The sequence below is a fragment of the Carlito syrichta genome, unplaced genomic scaffold, assembly GCF_000164805.1.
Source record: "Carlito syrichta isolate Samal-C Ts95f unplaced genomic scaffold, Tarsius_syrichta-2.0.1 Scaffold305200, whole genome shotgun sequence".
Classification (NCBI taxonomy): Eukaryota; Metazoa; Chordata; class Mammalia; order Primates; family Tarsiidae; genus Carlito; species Carlito syrichta.
In genome coordinates this window covers 105,150-120,275 of record NW_007249296.1, presented here as the reverse complement: position 1 = coordinate 120,275, position 15,126 = coordinate 105,150, and the positions used below count along the sequence as shown (strand labels likewise).

The window sequence follows — 15,126 nt, the reverse complement described above, 5'->3', positions numbered from 1 at the left end:
TTGACTACTATCTTTTAATCCTTTAAGTTTACATGTGTCACAAGATTGCAAGGGTCCTTTAAATAATGAAAAACTACTGCTTAACTAGATCTGGGTTTTTTTTTTAAGAACATCATGCCTCTGCACTTTGGGTAATTCTTTATTGTTTCTGTAATTTACCCTACTGGTAAATCCACATTCCAACGCACAAGGGGTCAGTATGAAATGCCTGACTAATCTGGTGAAGGTCGTGTACTGATAAGAAAGGTGCCTCAATGCTTAACCACCTTGTTTCTTAATTATCCAAATTCTACCTGCCTAAGAAAACTTGCCTAACTATATCTAGGCTGTGTGCTATGCTAAATATGCCTCAATCACACATTGAAAGCTCTGTTATTCCATATGAAAGGTAGATATTTTTTGCATTACTATAGACAATAGCATTTTCAAAATTTAGTGTTCAGCATACTGTCTAAAACACAGAAAGTGTCCAATGCATATCTATTGAAAACTTGAATTGGCACCTCATTTAAAAATACTAGATGGTCATTAATATAGTTCTCGTAAAATATTACACGTCTTAAGGTAAAGAATGGACATGGCATAGGTTTAAACTATATATTTTCAGACTGCTGGGTGGGGTCATGGCAGTAATGCTGGTATTAGGAGAACAAAGTTAAATTTCAGTTGATAAAGAATGTGTAAGGGAAGTAGGAAGTGTAATTCGTGAAAAGCATAGTGGAAACATTATCATGAAGAAAAAAATGAAAAAAATGAAGAAACTTTGTTCCTGGTGTTAATTTGAAACTGGCCTCGATCCATTTGTAGAAGTGGTTTAAGAGAATTGGGATGGAAAATGTAAGTAAAGTGAAAATACAATGTATAAGTTATAAATGAAATTGAGTCAAGAGGGCCCCTGCTTAGGAAGATCTTAAGGAAAGCTAAACACTGTCAATTTAGTGATTAAAGACAGTTGACTATTGCCATAAAGTAGTACTATAACTAGTTTATAGGAGATTATTTTACAATGGAAATAGTTAAGAGAAATTGTCAACAACATTGAAAATGAGCATAGCATGTCAAAAGAATAGAAAGGAACACTTCACAACAACATATTTTTCTGGGCAGTAGGTCGATTTTCATTCTCTCTATGGAGAAATTCAAGTCAGGAAAACAATTAAAATTGGGAGGAAGAAGTCTATGAACAGATAAAATAGTAGTCCTTCCTTTCTTCAACATGAGGAAGAAATTAGGAAATGGTGAAGTTATTTTTTTTAGAATAATTCTTTCTTTCTTTTTTTTCCTTGAATATGTGGGGCAGAGTTCAGTGTAAGTTATACAAATGTTCATTATGCAGGTACCCTTGTTGATGAGATGTGTCCCTGTCCCTCCCCCATAGTTTCCCTCTGCTGCCAATCCCACTCCCCCTCTTCCCTGGCAGTTTTCTATTACTGCCAATCTGGAAATGGTGAAGTTCTAAGGATCTAAATGGAGGCCTGACAAGCGTAGGTTGTTTTGTATGTGCAATTTGCTTATGTTAACTAATGGTTAGGAAAATTGCAATAAAACTACAAACAAATGGGTTTTTTGGTTTGTTTATTCAGGTGCAATGAACTAAATACTTTACTGAAATGGTCTTAAACAATGAAATGCCTTACTTCTCATTAACATCCCAGTAAAAATTCTAACAGAAATCGATAGAGTGATTCTCAACTTTTTTTTTTTTTTTTGGCAGTTTTTATGGTTTTATTTAAACACAAAACGTGCACGAGCTGGCTATTCATTTTCTTCACTGCGCAGCCTGGCATTAGGGTTGGTGACTGATGGCCAGCTGGGCTGCTCTTTGCCGTTCTTGGTGGAAACATTGTGAGCAATCTCAGCACAGTAAGATTTGTTGCACATCAGCAGCACTTCCAGCTCCTTGTCATTGTGGACCAGGAACTTCTGGAAGCCACTAGGCAGCATGTGCTTTGTTTTCTTGTTGCTCCTGTAGCCAATGTTGGGCATCAAGATCTGGTCCTTGAATCTTCTACACACCCTGTTGTCAATACTTCTGGGCTTCCGCCAGTTACGCTTAATCTTGACATATCGGTCTGACTGGTGCCGGATGAACTTCTTGGTCCTCTTTTTGACGATCTTGGGTTTCACCAGGGGTCTGAGGGCAGCCATGATGCCAGGTAGGAGATCGATTCTCAACTTTTGGTTAAGAACCAGATGACTGGGATAATTTACTCTCAAACCGAAGAGAGTGATTATATTTTGCCATACTCTCTTCCTCAAATCCATTAGAAAAGGTGTATAATGATTTCTAAATAACTTATTATTCTTTTCTTTCCTTTTAATTCTTTTTTCTATCTCCAGATGGTTTATCTCTATGCTCCTCCTTTCTCTTTGTTTAAAACCTTTTCTCCGGCTCAAGGCACTGTTTCAATTTAACAGCTGAGATTCCATAATCTTTGTCCTGAGAGAACTTTTCCTGGAAGAGTTATTTAAGGTTTGAAAAAGAAGGACAGAAGAGAGATAGATGGGATGAATTGATTTGTACAAGAGAAGCAAAAGGCCAGTATGGGTTGAAAATAAAAACAAAACAACCTGGAAGCAGGAGGTTCTGATTATTTGCTGATTCTGAAGAAGTTTAGCCCCTGGAAGACAAAAATGGATGCTCTAGACACCAATGAAATTGAGATGTCTCCCTAGTAAAACAAGCCCAGAATGAGCTATTCCTACCTGTGCTTCAATCCCTGGTGTGGCCGGAGGGAATTTTCTTTGCCACAACAGACTTACCTTCCATTCTCCCTTGATATTATTAAAAATACTTATGGGCTCTATTCACAGCTTTGTTTCTAGTGCTGATGGAGCCTAACCACCCATCAATCTGCAGCAGGATAACCCCATGCATACCATCAACCATTTCTTTCTTCTTTTCATTCTCTGTGGGTTATCCTCTGTGGTACAATCCACCAGAGAGACTATGATCTTCCCCTCCCTTTTCCTGAGCTCAAAAAAGCATAGCTGCCCCTCAGTTTGGGCGAGAATAATTCTCTTTCATAGTAACAAGGAGAATCTACAGAGTTTTAACCAAACCTACTGGAAACTCAACCACTAGGTAAATATACTTTCTCTCAGAAACAAGTATAAACTTTAATTTTGTGGTCTATTAGTTGGAATTTTAGCCCTAATGTGGAATGTGTCCTGAATTCCAATTTCTTTGTTTGTAAATGAACATCTCCAACACAAAACTTTGTGTGAGGTAGGGGCTACCTATGCCAGTGGCAAAATTGTAGTCCAAAGGTATTAAAAGCTTAAGATCTTACAGTCAAGGGTTGCTGAACAAGATGAGTGGTTTGACAGAGTGATGATTTTGAGGAACATTGATTTAGCAGTTATTTGCAGATCTGATTGGAGATATTTGAGACAATTCAAACAGGGAATCCAGTTTACTGAGGAGTAAGATATTAGCATATGGTGACATCAGGAGTATAAATGTTAAGCCGCTGAGAGAAAAGTGTAAAGGAGTTAAATTGAATAACTGGCTACAAGACATGCCTGGCCAGTGATTTTTTTCATCCTAACTTTGCTGGCCTTCTGTCTCTTCTTCCTTTTGGACTAGAACTGTGTCTGGACAAGCACACACTGTGAGCGAAGTTTGTGACACCTGTATCCCCACTTCAATGCAGTCTTCTTTCAAGTATCTGGTTTCTAATTCTTCTGCTAACTATTCTTGAGAATGTTTCTGGACTCAAGAATTTATGTAACTGTGCAACTTTAATTTAACATATTTAACTACCGTTGGAGTTTTGAAGGAGGTGATGATGTTGAATCTTACTTATAATATTAAAAAATAAGATTTCTACAAAACTTTGGAAGCTATTCAAATACTTTATTTTACAGAAAAAGAAATAGAGGCCTTAAGAAGTGAAATGGTGATTTTCACTCAGGACTTTTCAGCCCCACGTAAGTGGAGTTTTATTCAGATAAAGAAAATGTTAGGTCTTACTCTCAGTGGGGGTCTCCAGAATATGAGGTCATTCCTGCCAGGGGGTGTGCAATCCAATGCAGTGAGAAAGATGCAAAGAATTGCACAGAAGTTAGATTAGAAAATATGGTTCATTTAGAAAGTAAATTAAAGAGAGAGAGAAAGAGGAGATTCACCTCCCCAAGGTAGGGGAGGGAACCAAAGTCAGGAAACATGGCCTGGTCATAGCTCAAAGAACACGTGGCCACACCATAGCTTAGCAAGACAATGATGGCTGAATGATCATGGTTTAGTCTTTTTAATCCTTCCCTTTGATGGGGGAAGGTCATTAAGGGATTGGGTGCTGGTCTGCTCCACATCATTACAAAGGGGAGGGTAAGTGCAGATAATAACATCAGGTGATGGACAGCAAGCAGATGGGTACGTGAGTCACATAATTGATGCCATGGTGGTGGGCTAGATGGGAGGAGACAAGGGTAGGATTTTTGCCTGCAAGATACCTGTCAGACATTTCCAATCCACAAGCTCCTTAGCAAAAAGGTGGCCTTATTATCATTTCTATGGCTTTGCCCAGTTAAAGGGTGATCTTTGACCTTCTGCCTTAGACAGGAAGTTGAAAGTTTCTTAGAGATTGTTATACTAAACCATGAATTGGAAGGTTGGACTAGCCAGGTTCATGGCTGAGCCTGTAATCCCGCGCTTTGGGAGGCTGAGGTGAGTGGATTGCTGGAGCCCGCTGGTTCAAGATCTGCCTGGGCAACTTGGCGAGACCTCATCTCTACAATAAATTGAAAATATTAGCCGGTCATGGTAGCGTGCACCTGTAGTTCCAGCTACTTGGAAGGCTGAGGCGGAAGGATCGCCGGAGCCCAGCAGGTCGAGGCTGAGGTGGCCAGGAGCGGCGACTGCACTCCAATCTGGGTGACAGAGTAAGACTCCAACTCAAAAAAAAAAAAGAAAGGTTGAACTGTCCTTGTCTTGCATCTGATGGAGATTTGCCGAGGGGGTGAGGTAGTCTACCTGCTTGGTCTGCAGTAAAATGTCTGAGCACTTCCTAAAACCTGCCTATTGGAAATGTATCCATCTATGTCTAACCTGTGCTAGATTCAAAGGGTGTCAGTCTAAGCAAAAATGGCTATGTGGAGGCAAAATATGAGCTAAGTTTATTTTAAATTTCTTGGGTTTCCTCCTTTCAGAAATTTTAAGTATCCATCATTATGTGAGAGAATGGAAATGAAATGACACTTCTGCATTTAAAGGCTATCTTTAGCTAAATATAAATTAGTCTTTACAAATATATATGTGCAAATTTAAAATGACAAAATTATTGTGTTTACAATAAAAAATAGATGTATAACATACCTGAAATTTATGTGTATGGGTCAAGGATATAATCATTGATTATTAATGAAAAAAGAAAAAAATAAGGAAAATTCAATGTCATGAAAGCTAAACTGAAAATAATTTCAGACTTCATAGAAAACTTGGGTAGAATTCAAATGGGATGTTTCTAACACTAAAAAGCATAATTCATTCAATTCACAGACTCAATAAATTTATACAAGTTGTCTTTATGAGGAAAATACCATTCTCTCTGACAGTTGTCTTCTGGATTATAAAAGAAAAAAAAGTAGGAATAATGTTATTTTGTTTATCTTTCAATATCACTTCTATTGGTAATAAAAGAAAATAATATTTTTGACCCAACAGTAAGTTTTTTCTTTTTCTTATTAAAAATAGTTGAGTCTGTTTTTACAGTAAGGCAAGGAGGCCATAAGTGAGAAAGGAAAATTTGTTGATCAGTGTTTTGTTAATAATCGACCTTGCTTTTTTGTTTTTTGGGTATATAAAGGGACTTAGAGCAAAGGAACAAAAATACAGAAAAAGAGTACTTTTTTTCTTGCTTGGAAGCAGTGATTCTGCACTTGCTTGAGATCTAATCACTTTTCCAGATGAATAAGATCATGGTGCAAGACAGAAGGAAGAAAAATGTAATGCTTTTTCTGTAGTCACACCAGTGATCAGAATTCAGTATGATCAAATTTAGTGAGTGAAGTTCAGTTATAAATAGAAAGGGAGAAAAATAGGATCCAATAAAGAAAATGAGAATAGCTTGCTTTGCCAAGTAATGACAAAACATCTAAAGAATGTAGAGGCCTACATATTTATCACAGTATCACAATTTGACCATATTTATAATAGAGCTATTTTCTTTCCAATTCTTTTGTTTCAATGAGATGTTGCTTCATTTTCTTATCATTTCTTTGTGTTCTGTCTTTGGGATCTGAGGCCCTCTAATACTTGCACTTCTCTGGTAGTGATTAATTGCTTAGATTTTTTTTTTCCATTTCTTTCATCTGTCAGAACTTACCCATTTAGCATTTCATTCTTTATCCTAAATATTCTCCATTTCTCATTGTGGTAACACTCTTTGTAGCTATTAGATATTACCCCCTAGGATGAGTTTCCAAGACTATATACTGAAAGAAATGATGGAAATTTATTATCCTACCATGAAGTCATGTCACACTTGATAATGGACTCTTCTGTAATGCTGGAAGTTTGAGATGCCCTGAACAAGTAAGTTTCAGTGGGATTAGAGTATTGCAACTGATAAAGTAAATCTGTGAAAACTTTCTACAGTTAAGAAACTTGGTAACATTAAAGTCTCTTAGTGTTAGTATTCTATGTGGGAACTTTTAGGAAGTCAAAGAGCTGGTCTGAGTACAGTGATATTTACAACTAATTGATCACAACAGTTACAGATTTCTGTGCCCCTTCTCCACTCTTATTTGTTCCCTTGACTAGTAAGGAGAAGAAGAAGAAGTTGTTAATAGAGAAGGTAGAAATAACAACAACAAAAAAGCTCTAGTCACAGTTTTTCTAAGATCAGGAAAGCATCAAATAGGAAAAGGTGTAAAATGCATAATGTCCTCAAAATTGTTTAAAATGCAACAATATAGTATAATTATTTATAATTCCAAATCCTATTGTCACAAAGATAATTGAAGTTGTAGTTGAAAATGTGAGTTTTTGAGTCAGAATGTGTATGCCAGCTCTGCCACTTACAAATTTTGTGAACCTGGAAAAGGAACATATACAAATCATGCTAATTAAGGAGAATGATGATATCCAGATATTAAGGAGTCATCTTTTACTGAGTAGGCATTTATTTTTGGAGAGCTAGAAAAGTTCTTTAAAGAGCTAACTTTTCTTTACTGTTCAATTAGAGAATTATAATGAAATAGATTAAAGGATTTGACAAGAAATCATCTTAACCAAACGTCTTAAGTGTTCTTCTTTTTCTTTGAGAAAGAAAGTGATTCCCTCAAACCTGAAGATTAAAGAAGACTGAAATTTCTCACTGGAACTTGCAAGTCCTGAGTTCAGATGCCACAGCTGGGAAAGCACACTTTTAGGTGAGGATAGTGTGGTGGTAGACTGCATCCTAGGCCAGTAGTTTTCTTAGAAATAATTAGACTCTAATTCAGGCAGTGGATCAAGATTCTTGGAAACTCCAACCTTGGAGGTATAATCTTCAACTCAACACATCAACTACTTAAAAACAGCTTGTCAGGTAGGGATCCAAGATGGCCACTGTGGAGTAGCAGACCAGCACATCTCTCTCTCTCTGAGCAAGGCAGAGTAGTAGGAACCCAGCAGTCAATAGATGGAGACACTCCAAACATTTTTGGATGGGTGAAGCACCCTGCACCCAGTAAAGAGGTCTCTTTGAATTCATAAAGACCAGAAAGTGATGGCGGGCATGCAAATCCAGGCACTCCATCCCCAACTGTGCACCAGGCACACACAGGAATTGAAACTCTGACCAGCAAACAAGAGTGTGTGAGTGATTCTGAGATGCTTTGAATCAATTCAACCCCTCTCAGCTGTGTGTGAGTCATCTGTCCCATGTGAGAGGAGTCTTGGTCAGGGCACAGCAGTGGGCAGCCAGAGCTCTAATGGAATGGGGAACAAACCCAAGCCACTGTGAGTGTAGCTTCTACCAGCAAAGCTCAGCAACCAGCTCCTAGGCAGTGAAAGTGGTGAAAGCCCACTTTCAGAGTGAACTTGGCTGCACCCACCACCAACAGCTAGTGGCCATCTTCCAAATGAGATCAGAAAGAATCATTTCCAAGCCCTGCATGCTTACAGGGTGAACTCCTCACTCCCCCGTGGCAGGAAACTCACTTTTTTTCAAGAGGAGTGTGTGGATTTGAACAGGGAGGGAGTGATATGAAAGACACCTGAAGTGTTTCTTGGTGGAAAGGCTCCTGGACTGTAAACCTAGACAGCAGATGAGAGGGGCAATTACTCCCCACCTGCCTGCCAGAATGCTGGCAACAGCAACTGAAAACTAACCCAACTAGATTAACAGTGAGAGAGAAAATCAACAATAGAGAATCCTGCCACAGGGAGGAGCAAGGAGCAGAAGTGAATGTCCCTCTCTGAGTGACCTATATTGAACCACAGAAAAGGCCCTTGTCAGTGGGTCATTGACTAGTTTTAGAGAAGCAAAATCAAAGTGGAATTATAGAGGGGGAAGAACGGACTGTCACAAATGAGGAAAAATCAATGAAAAAATATAGGCAACCTTCAGAGTCCTAAAGAGGTAGCATCTAAAGAAATAACTATTAGAACACAAAAAATGGAAACCCCTGAGAATAACCTGCCCCAGATGACAGTCACAAAAATCAGAGAGTGGATGACTAAAATAATCAAAAGGAACCAAAAGAAAGTAGATGCAAAACTCATTGAAGTCCTAAAGGAGGTAAAAGCAGAGTTGGCCAATTTCAGAAAATCCCATTCGGAAATAGTGGAAATGGAGAACCTCATCCTGGACATTAAAAACACAGTAATAAGAATAGGGAGCAGGATCAACCAGGGCAGTGGAAAGAATATGAGCTTGAAATTAACCCAGTCTATCAAAAACATAGACTAAAAGCTCAAAAAGAAGGAGCAAAGCCTCTTAAAAATGTGAGATTGTGTCAAGAAACCAAATATATGCCTGATTGGTATCACTGAAGTAGATAGAATGGGAAGCCAAGAACACCATGGAACAAGCATTTCATGAGGTCATCCAGGAAAACTTCCCACATCTCGCTAGAGAGGTGACCGTTCAAGCACAAGTGATTCAGAGAATCCCATGCAAGGTATCACATGAAAATATTTCCTCCAAGACAAATAGGAATCTACTTCCACAAAGTAAGCTTGAAAGGAAAAATATATATATTAAAGGCAGCAAGAGAGAAAGTTCAGGCTACTTACTGAGGAAGACCCATAGAATTGCTCCAGACTTATCTGCAGAAACACTACAAGCCAGAAAGGACTGGAGTCCAACTTTATTCTAGCCAAAAATTTCCTACTCTGGTAAGCTAAGTTTCATCAGTGATGGATAATTAAAATCTTTCCCAGACATCCAATCTCACAGATAATATGCCATCCCCAGACCAGCTCTTCAGAAGACACTTAAGATGGTGTTGAACACAGAAAAAAAAAAAACGGTCAGACCCATCACAAAAGTATAGGCATGTACAGATTTAACAGAGCATACAGAGCACTGACAAAAATGAAACCACACACTATTATAAATATAACATTAAAAAGGATATGAAGCAACCCCCTAAGAGCCCTATGACAGGGATAAACTCTCAGTTTTCAGTAATCAATTGGGATGTGAATGGATTAAATCTGCCATTGAAGAGATGTAGGTGGCAAACTGGATAAAGAAGTATGATCTAGTAGTCTGCTGCCTCCAGGAAAGTCATTTCACTGCAAATGATACCTATAGGTTCAAAGTTAAGGTCTGAAAATTAAGCAAATGGAAAACAGAAGAGAGCATGTGTAGATTCTCTGGTATTAGATAAAATAGACTTTAAATAATCAAAAATTAAAAAGGACGTGGAAGTATACTACATAATGATAAAAGGCTCAATTCATCAGCAAGAAATACCCATCTTAAATACATATGTACCCAACTCAGGAGCACCAGGTATTATAAAACAACTACTGCATAAACTAAGAGAGGACATTGACTCTCACTCAGTCATAGTTAGAGACCTAAATACTTCACTAAGAGCTTTAGATAGCTTATTGAGGTAAAACAAACAAACAAACCAAAAAATCAGAACTGAAACCTTAACTTGATGCTCAATCAAATGGATTTAATAGGCATCTACAGAACACCCCCTCCAATATCTACAGAGTATACATTCTACTCATTAGCACAAGAAACATACTCCAAGATCAATCACATTCTCAGACATAAATAAAGTGTGAACAAATTTCAAAAGACCAAAATAATATCATGCATCTTCTCTGATCACAATGGAATAAAAAATAAAAATTGCTACCAAGAAGATCCCCCCCAAAAAAGCACAAAGACATGGAAACTGACAAGGATTTTTTCAGGTCAGCCTGGACTTCGAGAGTGTCAGCTCAATGGGCCAGCCAGCTAAGGCCTAGAGAGGGTCTTCTCAAGGGACTGGTCAAGCATAGCCCTGCAAGTGTTGGTTTTAATGGGCAGGCAAGTCAAGCTCTGAGAGTGTTGCTGGTTCAGCAAGTCGGCAAGCCTAGCCCCCAGAGTGTTGGCTCTGATGGGCTGGCAAGCCTAACCCTAGGGGTGTCTCAACTTCAGAGTCTCATCTTCTTCCAGTAGCTCTGTGGGCTCAGCTGGCTCCGTTGGCTGGCAAACCAGCCTCCGGAGTGCATGGCTCTTTGGCTCTGATGATCTTCTGCAGCTCTTCAGGTCACAGTTCTTCAGGGTCAAGGTTCTTGACTCATCCCCAGGAAGAATGAGGGGCACGGACAGCCAGAAAGTGAGAAAGCAGGATTTATTGAAATGACACAGTGGGAGGGGACCTGAAGGGCTTTCCATTCTGGGGTTGAAACCTGGTGCTTATGTGACCCTATGTCCAAGCTGATTGGCTAGCACTAGCTGTGAGCTGATTGGTCTGCACTTAGCTATTTTGATTGGTCACTTCTAAGGACCAACCAGCAGAATGTAGGGACCTAATGATGATCTGATTGGTTGCTTTTTGATCCCAGCAGTGAGTACTTAAGCTCTAACTTGAGAGGTTCCCAGGTAACTTGTTTACCAACACTGAGCCGGAGAGACCTACTGGTAGTTTACTACATTGATACCAGAGAACTCACCTGTCTGCCTGCCTAGCCCTTCTCTAGCTATCTCCTGTATATGCTAGTGAACAACTTCAAGATGGAAATAAAGACAAATAAAAAAATTCCTAGAACAACCAAAAACAAAGACATCTTATAAAAACTTCTGGGATGCCATGAAAGCAGTGATAAAAGGAGAATTCATAGTACTGCATGCAAACATCAAGAAAAAAGGAAGATCACAAGTAAACAGCCTAATGTCACACCTAAATGAGCTGGAAAGACAAAATCATCTCAATTCTAACTTCAGCAGAAGAATCCAGATCACCAAGTTAAAATAACAATTGTAGGACTAGAAGACAACAATGTAATTGAAAGGATCAACAAGACAAAAAGTTGGCTCTTAGAAACGGTAAATAAGATTGACAGACCTCTGACCAGATTGACTAAAAAAAGAGAGGCGGTCCAAATAAACACAGTTAGAAATGCAATGAAGTCACAACTGACCCTGAGAAAATTCAAAAGATTATCAGTGATTACTATGAGCACTTGTATGCAAATAAACTAGAAAACCTAAAGGAAATAAAGGACTTTCTGACATTACACAGGCTGTGACATTACACAGGCTGTGACATTACACAGGCTGAAAAAGTCCTTTATTTCCTTTAGGTTTTCTAGTTCAATTTCCCAAGAAGAAATTGAAACTCTAAACAGACCAGTAACAATCCAGGAAATTGACTTAATCATAAATCTTCCTAACAAAAAAAGACCTAGACCAGATGACTCCCTAGCTGAATTCTACAAGACATACAAGGAGTAGCTGATATCAAACTTATTGAAAGTATTCCAGGCAATCAAGAATGATGGAATTCTCTCCAACTCATTCTATGAAGCTACATCATACTGATACCCAAACCTGGCAAATACCCAGCAAGGAAAGAGAATGATAGGCCAATCTCCGTGATGAACATAGATGTAAAAATTCTCAACAAGATTCTAGCAAATTAGATCCAACAACACTTCTCAAGGATCATTCAACATGACCAGGTGGGCTTCACTCTCGGAATGCAGGGCTGGTTCGCAAGAATAATAATTCAGCACATTAACAGATATAAAACCAAGAACCATATGATTATATAATTAAATGCAGAAAAAACATTCAACAAAATCCAGCATCCCTTCTTGATAAAAACCCATGAGTATCTAGGCATAGAAGGACCGTTTCTCAAAACAGTAGGAGCCATCTATGATAAACCCAACATCAACATGTTGCTCAATGGGCCGAAGCTGGAAGCATTCCTCCTAAGAATGGGAAGAAGACAAGGATGCCCACTCTTACCCCTCCTGTTCAACAGAATACTGGAAGTCCTAGCCAGAGCAATCAGACAAGGGAAGGAAATCAGGAAATAGGAAAAGAGGAAGTTAAGCTATCCTTTGTGGATGATATGATTCTATAACTTGAAAACCCTAGAGAATTCATCAAAAGCCTCTTCACACTGATAAATGACTTTGGTAGTCTCAGGTTACAAAATCAACATGCAAAACACAGTTGTATTCTATACACCAGCAACAAGTAGGCAGAGAACCAAATTAAAAGCACAATCACATTCACAGTAGACACACACACACACACACACACACACACACACACACACACACACACACACACACACCTCTTGGCATTCACCTAACTAGAGAAATGGCAGACATTTACAATGAGATCTACAAGATGCTGCTCAAAGAAATCAAGGATGATACAACTGGAAAAACATTTCACGCTTATGAAGTGGAAGAATCAAGATGACCATGATCATCCTACCCAAGGCAATCTACAGATTCGATGCAATGCTCATCGAATTACCATCATTCTTCTCAAATCTGGAAATGATGATACTGAAATTCATATGGAAACAAAAAAGAGCATGAATAGTCAAAACAACCCTCAGCAAAAGGAACAAAGTGGGAGGTATCACACTTCCAGACTTCAAACTTTATTACAAGGCCACACTAACCAAAATAGCCTGGTATTGGTAGAGGAATAGGTACATAGAATGATGGAACAGAACAAATATTCTGGAAGCAAAAATGCAGACTCTTAACTAACTCATCTTGGACATAGCCACCAATAACAATCAGTGGGGAAACAGATTGTATTTAGCAAATGTTTCTGGGAAAACCAGTTGATCACATGCAGAAGAACAAAACTGGACCCCTACTTTTACTACATACAAAACCAACTCAAAATGCATCATAGACCTAAACATAAAACTTCAAACTGCAAGAATCCTAGAAGAAAATGTAGAAAACACTTTATGCACATTGGAGTAAGCAATGGATTCTTGATCAAAAACGAATGCCATAAAAGCAAAGGTAGACAAGTGGGACCTAGTCAAACTGAAAAGCTCTTGCACAACAAAAGAAACCATCAAGAGAGAAAGGAGAGTAAAGAAAGCATCAAGAGAGTAGAGACAACCAATAGAATGAGAGAAAAAAAGGGAAATTATGCATCTGACAAAGCCCTCACATCCAGGATCTTCAAGGAACACAAATGAAGTCAAAGGAAAAAACAAAAACAAAAACAAAACAACCCCTTTAAAAAGTGAGCAAAAACATGAACAGATACTTCTCAGATGATGACATACAAGCAGCCAACAGACACATGGAAAAATGCTGAGCATCACTAATCATAAGACAAGTGCAAGTCGAAACTACAATGAGATACCACCTAACTCTGGTACAGATGGTTATCATTAATAAGTAGAAAAACAACAGATGCAGGCATGGGTGCAGAAAAAAGGGAACACTTCTACACTGTTGATGGGAGTGCAAGCTCGTTCAACCTCTATGGAAGGCAGTGTACAATTCCTAAAAGAACTAAAAATTAACCTTCCATACGATCCAGCAATCCCTCTCCTGGCAATATGCCCAGAGGAACATAAATCATTCTACAAAAAAAGACACCATATGCCATGTTTATTACCACACTATTCCCAATAACAAAAACATGGAACCAACCCTATTGCCCATCAAAAGTGGAATGGATAAAGAAAATGTGAGATATGTGTATGTGTGTGTATATATATATAATGGAGTAGTGCACAGTCATAAAAGACAAATTATGGACTTTGCAGCAAATTGAATGGAGTTAGAGATCATAATACTAAGAGACCTGTCACAGAAACAAAGAACTGAATGTCACATTTTCTCACTCATAAGTGGGCCCTGAACTTTAGGCACATTAGCACAAGGGAAGTATTGGTAGTTACTGGGCACTGCTAGTGGAGGGAGGCAAAGAAGTTAGGTGGTATGTGACAACAGAAAGGTTACTTGGCCTACTATCAGGGGAGTGAGGGCCAGTTAGAAGCCCAAACTTCACCTGCATGCAGCTTAATTATGTAGTTAATCCTCACTTGTACGTCACATCTCTATTTAAAAAAAAAAAATCTTGTCCCATGATGTCTTTTTGCATCTCATGGCTCAGGATGTTGGAGGTCTAGAATCCTTACTCATTAAAAATAAGCCTCTCAGTGGAGTTGCCTTTAATGCTGCCCTAGTGTTGTCTGATTTCCTTTCAATATCAACGATACAACTTTCCTCTACTGATGGATTCTGGTTGAGGAGATTTCAGCACACTGTTTCTCTTTAGGTTTACTTATTTCTATATTAGGAATCACCTACATTGACTCTCGTGACTTCTCTTTACATAATATGTCAACCTCAAAACTCCCAGATGTCTGTTCCATTTCACATGTCTACTAAGTATCTTAATCTCCACGCTAAAATTACTGAATTTTGTTTGTTTGTAATTTCTTCCTTCTTTGATTCACACTTTGGTGGTAAAAGATCAGGGTGAGTTCTGATTCAAGTTGTAAATGCAAAAAGTAACTATTGAGTAATACATTCAAGCTGGTGTATGCATAGATCTCTCACTACAATGATGAGAAAAAAGGAAAACCTTTTATAAAGGGTTGTGAATGGCTCAGCCTGTAATCCCATGCTTTGGGAGGCTGAGGTGAGTGAATTGCCTGAGCCCGCAGGTTTGAGACCCACCTGGG

At 38.6% G+C, this 15,126-nt stretch overlaps 1 pseudogene; it reads right to left on the bottom strand.

The window, feature by feature from the left end:
- Positions 1 to 1,755: 1,755 nt before the first annotated feature.
- On the bottom strand, positions 1,756 to 2,158 carry LOC103263637 (annotated as a pseudogene).
- Between the last annotated feature and the right edge of the window lie 12,968 nt (positions 2,159 to 15,126).